General features: G+C 36.4%; 1 protein-coding gene across 1 annotated transcript in view; it reads right to left on the reverse strand.

Moving 5' to 3' along the window:
* PPP1R1C (protein phosphatase 1 regulatory inhibitor subunit 1C) overlaps positions 1–14,289 on the reverse strand; it is a 71,429-nt gene that overhangs the window by 22,811 nt on the left and 34,329 nt on the right. The window lies entirely within an intron of this gene.

Consider the following 14,289-nt stretch of genomic DNA (forward strand, 5'->3'; position numbering starts at 1 on the left):
AGAGTAGGGGAAACAATTGAGGTGAACATGAGAAAATTATTCAGAGGTTAAATCATTAGAATGGTGATGATAAGGAATTTTGAGAAAACCTACTTTAGACATAGGTCTGAAAGGCATTGGTGTGAGAATAGAGTTAGCTGCTTACCAAAATTTGGAATATTTAGTACTCTTTCCACTCCATAGAATGCTTTCTCTTTTTTCATTGGCTGCTAAAATTGACAGGGACTTATATCTGATTTACAACCTGCACCAGTCCGTCAGAGAAAATGGAATAGTTTCCATTTTTAAAAAAAGATAATGGAATATAAAGATAAATTTCTAAAATGTTTCTTTATATCTCATAAATTTAATTACTTGACACGATTGTACAACCTGAAAGTGTGATAAATGTACTTCTTTGCGGTGCGCGGGCCTCTCACTGTTGTGGCTCCTCCCGTTGCGGAGCACAGGCTCCGGACGCGCAGGCTCAGCGGCCATGGCTCACGGGCCCAGCCGCTCCACGGCATGTGGGATCTTCCCGGACCGGGGCACAAACCCGTGTCCCCTGCATCGGCAGGCGGACTCTTAAGCACTGCACCACCAGGGAAGCCCGATCAATGTACTTCTAATTTGAATTGTTAGTTCATAATTTTTGAAGACCAGTTTTGGGGGCTACAGTTTACACAAGAAAACTGGGAAGCAAAGCTACACTGGAAATTAGGTTTAAATGTATTCTTATGAAGTCAAATATAAGTGGACATTTGACAATTTTGGAGCTTCTGTACCTTCATCAAACTGCTAAACTAAAGGATTTCTTGTTTAAGTCAAATTCTTATTTCTTAGTCATATTATTTGAGATCCTCCACTGAAAAATAATGTAAGTTTTTTTCAAAATCCTTTTGCATTTTCAACTATGTAGACATACCACTGTGAATTTCAAAATAATTTATCTGAGTAACTCTATCATGAACAAACTATTGTAAAATGACCTAAAATTAAGTAACAATTTCCTTTTAACCAGAATTCTCTATAACAAGAGGCAAAATACTCTTTTTTAGCTATAGATGAAATGTATATTCCTAAAAATCACAAGGTATCTACACATTAAATACATGTACGTCCCTGTAAACATGTAATATTTTCATAGCTTAATTAACTAAAGGCATCCCATCATCGATGGCAAATGTGTTTTTGTTAGTAACAGAAAGGTCAGTGGAACTGTATCTTTAAAATCCTACCCCACTTTATATAACTTTTTGTAGACTTGAAAAATACAGAAGTTAACTTTTGTCTTAGAACATCTATAAACATTTGCTTGACATTCTAAGTAATATTTCTCAAAAAAGATGCTTTATTTATTCAGTTTTAAGGAGTAAAAGATTAAATATGTCTGTAATGAAGTTCTCCTTCCAAATCTTAGTATTTTATCTGTCCTACAACTCTTAACCTTCATACAGTCTCTCAGTTTTCTTGTCTCAAATGTAATACTTGAGGATTTTGCAGTATGCTCTAAAAAGCAATGATTACTATAGTAGGTATATAAAAGAACTATTAAAGGACAAAGTACTGTAATTGGCTATTCATTTAATATGTTTAGCACCAAGTTCAGATAGGAAAACAGAAAAAAAAAGTGTGTGTGTGTGTGTGTGTGTGTATACACATCAACAGGGAAAAAAGCTTTATATTTGTATGTCTTAAAACATTTTTCCTGTGAATGATGATACAAGAGGAAAATTAAATGAAAACACATACTTACATGCAGTTTGTAAGTTAGCACCTATGATAGTCTCGTATGTAAGGCTGTCACCATGGATCTAAAATGCATCCTGTATTTTAACAATAATTTATTGCATGTATAATATGTATTGGGAGTCCTTCTAGGAAGTGGGGTTTAACCCTCCTAGAGAGTTTAAACTGTACTGAAACAGACTGACAATTAAAAAAACAGCTACAGTACAATGTGATAAATAAGGGCTGTAACAGAGGACGCACAAGGGGTGGTGGGGCATCAAACAGCCTTGGCAGAGCCAGAAAGGCTTCCTGGAAGAAAGGACATTTAAGCTGGCATGGTCCAGCGAAAGTGGGTGGGACAGGAAAGTTGATGAGACAAGGAAGTTGGATGGGATAGGACTGGGGAGGAGAACAGATTTTAATCAGAAGAAACTGCTTGCAGGAATGTCCCTGATGTGTGAGAGAACATGACAATTTTTTAGAAATTAAAAACAAAACCCTCAAATATTTGGACAATAGAATGCCAGGGGTGAATTCAGAGAGAAGAGGTTGAAGACTTAATAAGCTGGATAATTTAGGGCTTTGTAACTACATGGAGAAGTTTAGACTTTATTCTAAAAGTCGTGGGAAACCACGAAAGGATTTTAAGCAGAAAGAGGCATGATCCGTTTTGTCTTGTAGAAAGATCCTTCTGACAGTTATGTGGAGAATGGTTTGGAGGAAGCCATCCTGGGTATAGTTAGTTCAGTTAGGAAGGTATTGCAGTAATTCAGGTGGTGGAAAATGATGATTGAACTAGATTAGAGAGATGTTTAAGAGAAAGAATGGACTGGACTTGGAGGCTGACTAGAGGTGGGAGGGGAATGACAAAGAAAAGGGAGTCAAAGATTATATCCAGTTTCTGGGTTATAAAATGAATACTTATGGAATTGTTGATTTTGAGGTACTTATTGACTATCTAAGTGGGAAGATTTCAGGAATAGTCTTTCTCAAAAGTGAAAGCCGAACTGAAGATACAGGTCTGAAAGTCATCAGCATCTAGATGGTCAGTGATGCCATGAGAAAGGATTAAATTGCCCAGGAAGAACATGGTGAACTAAAGAAGCAAAGGACCTAGGTGGAAACCTTGAATAATAGCAATAGTTAAGGGATAGACTGAGGCAGACAAGCCTGTAAGGAGACAAGGGAGTAACCAAGGGGTAGATGGGGAAACTCCATTGGTAACCTATATGACTTAAGTCATTCTTCAGAGTAAGCATAAATTTGTCCTGGGTCATCCATTCCACATTTAAACTAGTGGCTCATACGTAAACTGCTTACATATGGCTTCTTGTGTAGGTTGATTATTTGCATTATACCATATCTGAGCATATATGCACTAAAAATAGATACTGTATAGAACTTTCTCCTTCTTTACTCTCTTCTTTTATGCTTCATTTCAACACGAATGGCATTGTAGCAGATAAATCAGATATTCTTTTGCTTGTTTATTGCGTATTTTGATTTAAAAACCAGTATATTGAGGAGGTTCAGTACAACATCCACATTTCAGACTCTCTGAGCAGGCCTGGCAGGAGGTTGGGGATATCATAAGACTCCTTGGAAATCAGTTCTTGTAAAAGAAAATGTTGGTGGTTTAAAAAATAATTCAGAAACAGATGGATCAAATTTATTTCCACACACATGATTTTGAATACGAAGTGGTTGACCAAATGCATTTTGCACTCCTCTAAATATAACTCTATGAATAGTGAATTGAAAAAATGCTGATTTGTGTTTTCTCTTGCTCTTCTAATATTTAGCTATCACCCTTTACCAGTCAGTTTTTCTTTGATTTCTCTGGTGCCTCACTGGAGTTGCATACCCAATTTTAAGGTTAAAAAGGGTTTTAAAATAATATTCTTGTTAAAGTTTTCTTAAAGATTACTTATTGTAACAGATGCTTCAGACGTCCTGTGTCTTATCCCCTCAGCCCATCCTGGTTTCAGTCACAGCTGCAGTAAACAGCTCCAGAAAAGCTCAGCTTCCCCTCTAGCTGACTGAACCTATCTTTTTCTCCTGTCTTCTCTTCAAGCTACCACCTCCAGCTTCTTCAGTGCTTTTCCATGTGACTTGGTTTCCATAACCCCTGTTATCCTGTTTGTTCTTATCATGTGATGCCCCCTCTTAAAAGCTGGTGTGCAGAACTGTGAAATAAGACTCCAGATCAAGGCACGAGACATTATAATTGTGTCATTGTAGTAAAGGATTATAATGCTTTTCTTCTCTGCATCCCACCTGTAATATTGTGATTTATAGGAAAAATGTATATTTGGTTATCTGAATTTGGCCTTCATCCACAATTCCTGGATTACAGCTCCCCAAACCCTTGGAATTTCCTGAGATAAGAGCAATGGGATAATATTTGGACACTTGTCCTCAGTTCTTAAAAACACTTCAGGGAAGGTGACTTTTGGATCCCACCCAAGGGTGGGGGCTGGTTGCCAAGAGAACCAACTATGTGATTAGAGGGTTGGAACTTTGTCTCCCCTCCTGATTTCCAGGGAAAAGGAGAAGGGTTTGAGATTGAATATGACATTGCCCTGTATATCTGTTCATCTGGATGTTGATTCAAATCCTTTAATATCCTTTTATAATAAACTGGTAATCTAGTGGGTAAATGGCTTTTCCTGAGTTCTGTGAGCCATTCTAGCAAATTAATCAGACCCGAAGAGGGAGTCATCAGAACCCCAGTTTGTAGCCAGTGGGTTAGTAGCGCAGGTAATAACCTGGGCTAGCAACTAGCATCTGAAGCAGAGGATGGTCTTGTAGGACTGAGTCCTCAACCTGTGAAACCTGATGCTATCTCTGGGTAGATAGTGTTAGAATTGAGTTGAATTCTTGGACACCCTGCTGGTGTCCTGAGAATTGCGTGTTGGTGTGGGGAAGCCTCCACACACCCATGCTGGAATTGGGTCTGGAAATCCTTTTCACCACCTCAAAAGAGAAATGCCGCATTTATCTTTCCTCTTCTCTCTAGCCATTCTCTGGCTACCGGCGAACTAACCACAGGTGGAGTCAGTGTTCCTGGGGGACAGTTGTAACTAGTGCGGAGAGTAAAGGCAGTGGATGGAAGGAAGTTCCAGCTTCTCATTCTTCAGGTGGGCAGCGCTAGAAAGGCTGTCTAGGTGCTTCCCAGGAGATCACAGCACAATCGAGCCTCCACTCCACAGCAGTGACCTTGATAATGAGTCTTATCCTTTTCTCCTTCCTCCTTGTTTCACTCACTCTTGTTTTCTGAGATTACATTCCAGGTAAGCACTTCCATCTCAATCTCTGCATTCCAGAGAATCCAAACTGAGTAGCTTATATTTAGCATTTTACCTATAACATGGAATAGTATACACTTGGACTTACTTGCACAAAGATCAAGAATCATTTTTTCCTATTTTTTCATTGAGCTTTCACCAAACGTATAGGGAAAAAAAATGAGTCATAACTTTTTATTCTGGTTCAGCAGTTTCTTTTTAGTGAATAAAACTACATAGTCCAGTTGATTATGAGTAATATTTTGTGTTAACTACAGTATATGTTGACATGTAAATGGAATAGAATTACATAGAAAAGAAAAAAGTAGGCACTGACCCTGACTACCAGAAGTTCACAAAATAATTGGAAAAATGGTATGCAAACACATATGAAATAACTATACATCATATCAAAGGAATGTAGATAAATATTCTGTAAATTAAATTATAAGCACTGTGAAGCTACCAAAGACAGAAATAAACATACTCCTATATTCTCAATCTAAGGGAAGAAACAAATAATAAAACAGATTTTGTAGGGTGAAGGGTAACTAGATTAACACATGAATGAATGTAGGTTACATGAACAATTTGGTCTACTTATGAGAATTTTTTTCTTTTTTTAACCTTTTATTACATTTTCTTGTCTCACACACTTTATTTACTACTGATGGCTACATTTGGAAAACCTTGTAATAAGATAAGAGCTTTGTATAAAGTTTTTTTCTATTGTTGATGATTGACATTCTATTTTTAGAAATTTTGGAAAACTTTAGGTAAAGAGTAGCTATTTTCTTTTTAAAACATCATTAGTATATCACTGTACTACTATTTAAATATTGCACATGTACTTTAAATTTTTCAAAATATGACAAAGACTTCTAATTTGCTGAAAGATTGAAATAGCCAATCCAGGAAAAATGAGAAATCTCTAACAGAGGGCTAGTTTGAGCAGGACCATTTGAAGATCACTTCTGAGACACTTTCAACAAAAATTATGGTGAAATAATGTAAGACAGCAACATAAGAGAGGATTTCAAACTAGGCTAGTAACTAGTTCATGTTTCCAATCCTAGTGGTAATATTTATTCTTCTCAATAGGAACAATAGAAAAGTAGATCAATACTTGTATAGATAGAAAAGTAAATTTTCCAATATTATGGACAAATAAAAAACGTAGAAATTTAGATTGTGTGGGAGAACTTAATATCTACTCTAAATTCTTACTCAAGGAGAGTTACATCATCAAAATGGTGAAATAGAAGTTTTCCACCCTCTTGCCCCTAAAGAACACTGATATTGACAATCTCACAGATGAGAGTGCCTTTGTGAAAGTTCAGAAGTCTAGTGTAGAAGTTCCAGCACACTGTTGGAGCAAAAAAAAATCTGAGAGTGTACACATTGAGTGGCATAAGAAGAACAGTTTCACTTTACCCACATCACTCCTCCCCCAAGGCAGCATAGCTCAGTGCCAAGAGAGACCTTATTTGCCCACTGTTTCTCCCACACGGAACAGAGAGAGCCTGTGAGTGTGTACCCAGCTTCCCCAGTTGTGTGGGATGCTGCTAAAGAGACCCACTTCTTTCTCAACCTATCCAGAATACTGAAGTGCTGGGAGACCAGCAGCCAAGGCTTTCAGTAGGCATTAAAGAGACCATGTTACAGACACCATCAGGAAGCCCACCCACAAGCCACCAGGGGTCCCCTGCCTGAAGATCCTCCCGATTGACCCCCAGCACTCTGCACGCGTCACCCACACACACTCCCACTTTGTGCTAGGCCCTGCATTGCCCTCAAGGGCAGAGGGAGCAAGCTTTTGCAGTAGACTAGTGAGCAGACACAAAAGCTGGCTCAACTCTGTGGGACTGAAAGAAAGCACACAAACTCGAGCATTCAGCATTGCCCAAGGGAAAGCAAATGGGAGACTGTCAGCATTCAGCCTGGCTTTGCAGGGTCTAGAGAATGTATACAATCTTAAGGATCCCATTCCCCCAAGATGGAACAAGAAGTGTGGAACAGGCACATCCGTAGAAAAGCTTTGAGAAAGCCTCGGGATCCCTAACAGGGCTGACAGAGGTATTTCTTTCCTGAAGTCAGTCAGTAAAGACTGGTTTAGGTAACTGCTTCTTCAGATGTGAAGAGAGCAATGCAAGACATTAAAGACATGACACGCCAAAGGTACACAATAATTTTCTGGTACCTGACCCCACAGAAATGGAGAACTGCAGTTTGTCCCATAAAAAAGTTAACAGTTGTTTTAAGAAATCTCAGTGAGCTACAAGATTCAACAAAAGACAATTCAACAAACAAGAGACAATTCAAAAAAATCAGAAATCAGGAACACCTGATTTGTTGAACTGTCTTTCTGCGTATACATGTATATGTAGCAAATAGAAATTCTGGAGCTGAATAATACAATGAATGAAATGAAAAATGCAATAGAGAGCAACAGCAGACTTGATCAAGGGATAGAAAGAATCAGCAAAGTAGAAAGCAGCCCATTTGAAATCATCCAGTCAGAGGAGAGCAAGAAACAAAGAATGAAACAGAGTGAAGAAAACCTAAGTGAACTATAGGAAACCATTAAAAGAAACAAGCTATGCATCCCAGAAGGAGAAGAGGGAAAAGGGGACAGAAAGTTTATTATTTAAAAAAATGAGAATTTCCTAAATCTGGGGTGAGATTTGGGCATCCAAATACATAAAGTTTATAGATCTCCAAAAAATTTCATTTCAAAAATATATTCTCCCAAGACACATTATAATAAAACTGTCTAAAGTCAAGAACAAAGGGAGAATTTTTAAAGCAGCAAGAGAAAAAAAATCCTCACGTACAAGAGAACTTCCATGAGACTATGATAAGTTTCCTCAGCAGAAACCTTGCTGTCCAGGAGAGAGTAGAATGAAATATTCAAAATGCTGAAAGAAAAAAAAAAAAAACCCTGCCAAGCAAGAATATAATACCCAGCCACTATGGGAAACAGTATGGAGGTTTCTTAAAAAATTAAAAATAGAACTACCCTATGATCCAGCAATTCTGCATCTGGGTAATTATCCAAAGAAAATGAAAACACCTATATTCATTAAAGCCTTATTTACAATAGCCAAGAAATGGAAACAACCCAATTGTCCATTAATGGATGAATGAATAAAGAAAATGTGATATATATACAGATCTTCCTTAACTTATGTTGGGGTTATGTCCTGATAATCCCATAATAAACTGAAAATATTGTAAGTTGAAAATGCATTTAATATACCTAACCTACTGAACATCACAGTTTAGCCTAGCCTACCTTAAACATGCTCAGAACACCTGTATTAGCCTACAGTTGGGCAAAATCATCTAACACAAAGACTAGTTTATAATAAAGTATTGAATATCTCATGTAATTTATTGAATGCTGTACTGAAAGTGAACACCAGAATGGTTGTAAGTGTATTTACCCTCATGATCACACGGCTCACTGGGAGCTACAGCTAGTTGCTGCTGCCCAGCATCACGATAGAGTATGGTAACAAATATCGCCAGCTGAGGAAAAGATCAAAATTCAAAGTACGTTTCTACTGAATAAGTATTGCTATAGCACCATCATAAAGTTGAAAAATTATAAGTTGAACCATTGTAAGCTGGGGACCATTTGATACAATGGACTGTTATTCAGCCATAAAAAGAAGGAAATTCTGCCATTTGTGACAACATGGATAGACCTTTAGGGTTTATGCTTAAGTGAAATAAATCAGACAGAGAATGGCAAATACTGTATGATCTCACTTATCTGTGGAATCTTAAAAAGCCGAACTCGTAAACAGAGAGTAGAATGGTGGTTGTCAGGGGCTGGAGGTGGGGGAAATGGGGAGATGTTGTCAAAGGATACAAATTTCCGGTGGTAAGATGAATAAATTCGGGGAATCTAATGTACAGTACGGTAACTATAGTTAACAATATTATATTTTTTGTGCTGTCTCAGCCTATTGATAACCAATGTTGTGGCTAGACAGGCCCTTGTGGTTCTTATTATGATTGCAAGATGGCCTTCAGCAATAACCACCAGAAAAAAAACTTTGAAAAAAAAAAAAGGTTTATTACTGATACTTACAAGTTCTGGAAATACATGGCACACCTATGGTCACACAGCGAGGTTGCAGGTAGAGATACAGAGCAAGCACACTCCAGCCTGGGGTTTTGCTTTTTATTGGTATTGAGGGTGGGGACCTAAGATTTCATGGGCTCACTATTTATTGGTGAATTTAAAACATAAATGTGGAAATTTAAAATGTAGGAAAAGAAAAAACAAGTGGCTCAAATGGTCCATTATCAAAATCAACCAATAACTCCAAAGGAGCCTGTGGGATGGCTGGGGGAAGGGATGGACAGCCTTGTTCTTTATTTAATCACGTGGCTAGCAATATGTTAATTGTTAATTTGAGATAACCATTCCTGTAGTGGATGCCTCTTTGAAGTGGATGCCTTGCCAATTGGCAGTCAAAGTTTGTTAGGTACTTGCATTACAAAAAGAAAAGCCAACAAGCGCAAAGTCAGGGCTTGTACTACAATATTATATACTGTAAAGTTGCTAAGAGAGCAGGTACTATATGTTCCCACCACACACACACATACACACAAAGGTAATTATGTGAGTTGATGGATTTGTGGTAATCATTTTGCAATATATATGTGTATCAAATCATCACAGTTGTATTAAACTGACATAATGTTATGTATCAATTATATCTAAATAAAGCTGGGGGGAAAAAATCCTACTCAAAGCAAGACCCTTTCTGTGAGTCCTAGCACACTGTCCTTCAACATCAGTTTAAACAATTTCAGTAAAAAGCAGTTAATTAAGGAATTTTTATGTAATCCATTGTAAAATCAAACTATTAGGGAATCATTTTCTGTTCTGAGCTAAAATCTAGCTTCACGGAGCTTCAGCTCACATCTTCGTACTCTTGTCAATTGGTGACCCTCTTAATAGATGATTTTCAGAACTAAGCACTGTGTTCCAAGTGAGGGTACGTCATGATTCTCTTAAGGCTGCAAAAGACTGTATCGGCTGTCATACACAATAGGCTCACACAGCCTATTGTCCCTTTAAATGCATGGATTTTATTCAAATAAACTCTTTTTCTTTCTTCTTCACATATTCAACTTTAAATTGTTAAATACAGGATCTTACATTCTTCCCTGATATATTTAATCTCGGAAGCTTTCAATCCATCTAAATACCTTGTCAGAATGTCTTTCACTTTGATTCTGCCATCCAATGCCTACATATATCTTTCCAGCTTTGGGGCATTAGCAAGACTTAGAGTCATTAATAAAAAACATCAAACAAAATGGCTCAAGAAAAGGCAAATCACTAATATAGTTTACTACAGGCCCCACATATATCTACTGATCTTTAGGTATGGTTAGTTAAAAAATTATGAATTGTCTCAGTGCATTCTAATCCAAGATCATTTTTATCCTATATATATGAATATCAGATTTTGCCAAATATCAATATACATGCAACTTCAGCATTCCCTTGATCAATGTAGTAATTTAATTTTTAAAAGTAGAACTAAAATTGTGTGGACATGATTTGTTTCTAATGAACCTACTTGTGTTTCTAGGAATCAACATTTTAGATTATTTAGAAGTCTGTAATAGATTTTCCTTCAAATTAAGGTCAAATTAGCAGTTTATAGTTTCTAAACTCAAATGTTTCCCCCACCATAAACATCAGGACTCCCTACAGTCTTCTGGCAGTTCACTTATTTTACATCTTTTTTTGACAAAATGAGCTGTTTATTTCAAGAAACTTATTTTACATCTTTAAATGTTGATATCTATAGCTGTTTGATCATAATTGCTATTCTTTTGGTATCTTGTTATATACTTTTTTCTGAGCCCAGGAACCTGAACTTAAGCCCTCTTATTTTGTTACTTCCCTTATTTTGTTACTAAACTTATGTTCAGGTCTCTTTTAACAATGCTCATAGTATATCCTCACTTGGATGAGAATCCTCCTTGTAGAAAAAGATGAAAGAAATATAAAAGTTGAAGACCTCTATCTTTTTGTTTGTTTGCTCTTGTTTTTAAGCTTAGATTACAGCATCTTAAACAGCTGGGTGTCCTTATTCTTCTTGCTCCTAAAGGATCTAAAAGCTATTTTGTGTGTATGTTTTAAGGTGCTTTATTTTCAATCCTCAATTTGTTCTGGTATTGAGCGCTGTAAGATAATTCTTACACATCCACAGAACTCTTTGAAATGTATGTGTGGCTATACGCCTCTTCTGGCATCTTTGTGTTATTTCTGAAAACTGAACATGTAAGACTTTATTCTTATTAAAACACATTAATATAACAGAAGGATAGGATACAAATCCAGGCCTCTAGTAAGTTAGTTTACCTTGAAAATGCAACTTTTAAGTATATACAAACACATGTACACACATAATGACAATCTTTTTAAAACAATGTTTTGATAATGTATGTTATGACACTATGCCAAAAACTTTGCCAGGCAGTGTATGTTGTAATTATTACACTGTCTTTGTTCTCATAAATTTAGAATTATGAAATGTTGATAGTGAATAGTGGACTGCATGGAAATATCTTAGGGAACATTTTCTAGATGAATATGTTCTAGCTAGTTATTACAGTTGTCCAAATATTAAAAATTATATTTATACTGAGAAGCAGAATTAAGTATGAAAATGCTTGGTAGCAATTTCATGTTTAAAATGTTTGTGAATTTAAATATGTGTATGGAAATGAGCAGTAAATAATAATCCAATAACTACTCTTTAGTGAGTACTTACTTTGTATCAGGACTGTGCTAAGACTTTTAATATACGTTATTCTATTTAATTCTGTCAACAACACTATTTTATAGTTTTTATTTTCCCCCATTTATAGGCAATAAAAGGAGACAAATCAAACAGTGAATGGTAAAATCAGGATTTGAAACCAGGTCTAAGCAGACCCACTGAGTCCTTAAGAGGAGAGATTGTTACACAGACTGTAAGGGGGATGAGAGGCTCTTCTGCTACCAAATAAATGTAAACTCAATTTGCATTGAATTTGTAGTTCCAGCCTTCCAACTCTTTTTCTTGAAAGGACTTGTTTTGGAGAATCTCTTTTCCCTTTCACCACCTAGTCACACTTCCTGTACAAGAATAAGCAAAAAGTGGTGTTTAAAAGCACAATGAAATGAGTAAGTACAGCATAGGTCTCTATAGTAAAACCATTGTTGGATTAGTCAGAAACAAATTAAGCTTCTTTTTCCCCCCTAGCGTATTTAGAGTTGGCAGCAAGAATGCCAAGAAGTAAACTCTGTGTAGAAAAAAATTATACATAATTCCTCATGGCAATTAATTTTATAACTAAGGCACTTACATGACTAGTTAGAGGCTTATTCTTCAAGAAACAAGTTGAGCATTTATTAAAAGCTAATGAAATATTGTGAAAATATTTTACTTAGGCATTTTATTTTAAAGCCTAGTCTTCCATTACAACAACCATTTCTTCATTTACTCACCCACTCATTCATGCAATAAATTTTCTCTGTTAATCAGGTACTCTGCTCCATGCTAAGGATGGGAAGAAGCAGTGATGTCATGATGAAGAGCCCAGATTCTCAGTCAGACTGCTGAGCTATTTAACAGACATGTACATGGGTGTATGGTCACTCTCATTTCCTCTCCAAGTATTTACTGAGCGACAACTAGGTTCCAGGCACTGAGCTAGGTACTGGGAATACAAAGTGAAATCAGATACAGTCCTATCTCAAGAAGACACAGATCAAGAACTGACAGTGTAGTGCTGTAATTAGTATGTTAAAGTGGTGTAAGGGGCCATGAGAATGCAGTTCAGTCCAATAAACCTTCATTGCACTCCTAACATGTGCCAGGAACTATGGTTAAGTGTTGATTCTGGTGACCGAGCATCTCATTTTCTTTCCCAACAACAACCTGATAAATTTTGAGGCATTCTGTTTTTCCTCTTTGGATAATTCAGAGAGATGACAATTGCCTTCTATACCCCAGGATCTACTTGAATCTGGCCCTTTTATCAGCATTCCCATCATGTCTGTGATTTCCTTGTATTCTTCCAACTTGAACTTTTTCTTTAAATTGGCCTGAATTGGTTTCTGTTGCTTGAAATGAAAGTACTCTAATCGGTATGAGTAATTTAAAGATCAGTCAGACCAGTCCTACCCTCACTCCTAGGTATATATCTGGAAAAAAATGAAAACACTAATTCAAAAAGATACATGCACTCCAATGTTCATAGCAGCACTATTTACAACAGCTAAGACATGGAAGCAACCCAAGTTCCCATCAACAGATGATTGGATTAAGAAAATGTGGTGTGTATATATACAATGGAATATTACTCAGCCATAAAAATGAATGAAATACTGCCATTTGCAGCAACATGGATGGATCTAGAGAATATTATGGTTAGAGAAAGACAAATACTATATCACTTAATATGTAGAATCTAAAAATTATACAAATGAATATATATACAAGACATAAACAGACTCACAGACATAGAAAACAAACCTGAGGTTACCAAAGGGGAGAGGGAAGGAAGGAGGGACAAATTAGTGGTATGGGATTAACAGATACTACTATTTATAAAATAGAGACGCAACAAAGATATACTTGGGAATTATACCCATTATCTTGCAATAACCTATAATGGAATATAATCTGCAAAAATACTGAATCACTGTGCTGTATACCTGAAACTAACACAATATTGTAAATCAACTATACTTCAATTAAAAAAAAAAGTACAGTGTCTATGGAGAAACAATTTCAATATAATATGGTAAACACTTCACCTCATGACACTTTTCCTGCACAGTCTCTGCTGTTCAGCCTCAGTGACCTTCTAGTTCCTCAAAAGCACTTTGTCACAGTCAGGGCCTTTGCACATGTTCTTCCTGCCTTCTAAAAGACTTTACACTTTACTGCACTCCCATTTTACACTTCAAATATTAATTCCATGAAGAGAGCCTCTTTGACTTCACAGTCTAGACTGCATCTGTCTTCTTACATATTCTTATGTCACCAGTTAATCCTCCTTTATAGCATTTATTATGTTATAATAAATTAATCATTTGTGTACTGATTTATTTAATATTTGTGTTCCCTTCCTAAATAGCACACACTATAAGAAAAAGGACTTTATCTCTATCCCAAGTAGGACAGTTTCCTAGACATATAGCAGGCACTCAAAAACGTTTCACTGAAAGAATAAATCAATGATTAAAAGTATATAATGGGGCTTC

The sequence above is a fragment of the Delphinapterus leucas genome, chromosome 8 (assembly GCF_059928025.1).
Source record: "Delphinapterus leucas isolate spDelLeu-1000000601 "Yukka" chromosome 8, BTC_Dleu_Yukka2, whole genome shotgun sequence".
Lineage (NCBI taxonomy): Eukaryota > Metazoa > Chordata > Mammalia > Artiodactyla > Monodontidae > Delphinapterus > Delphinapterus leucas.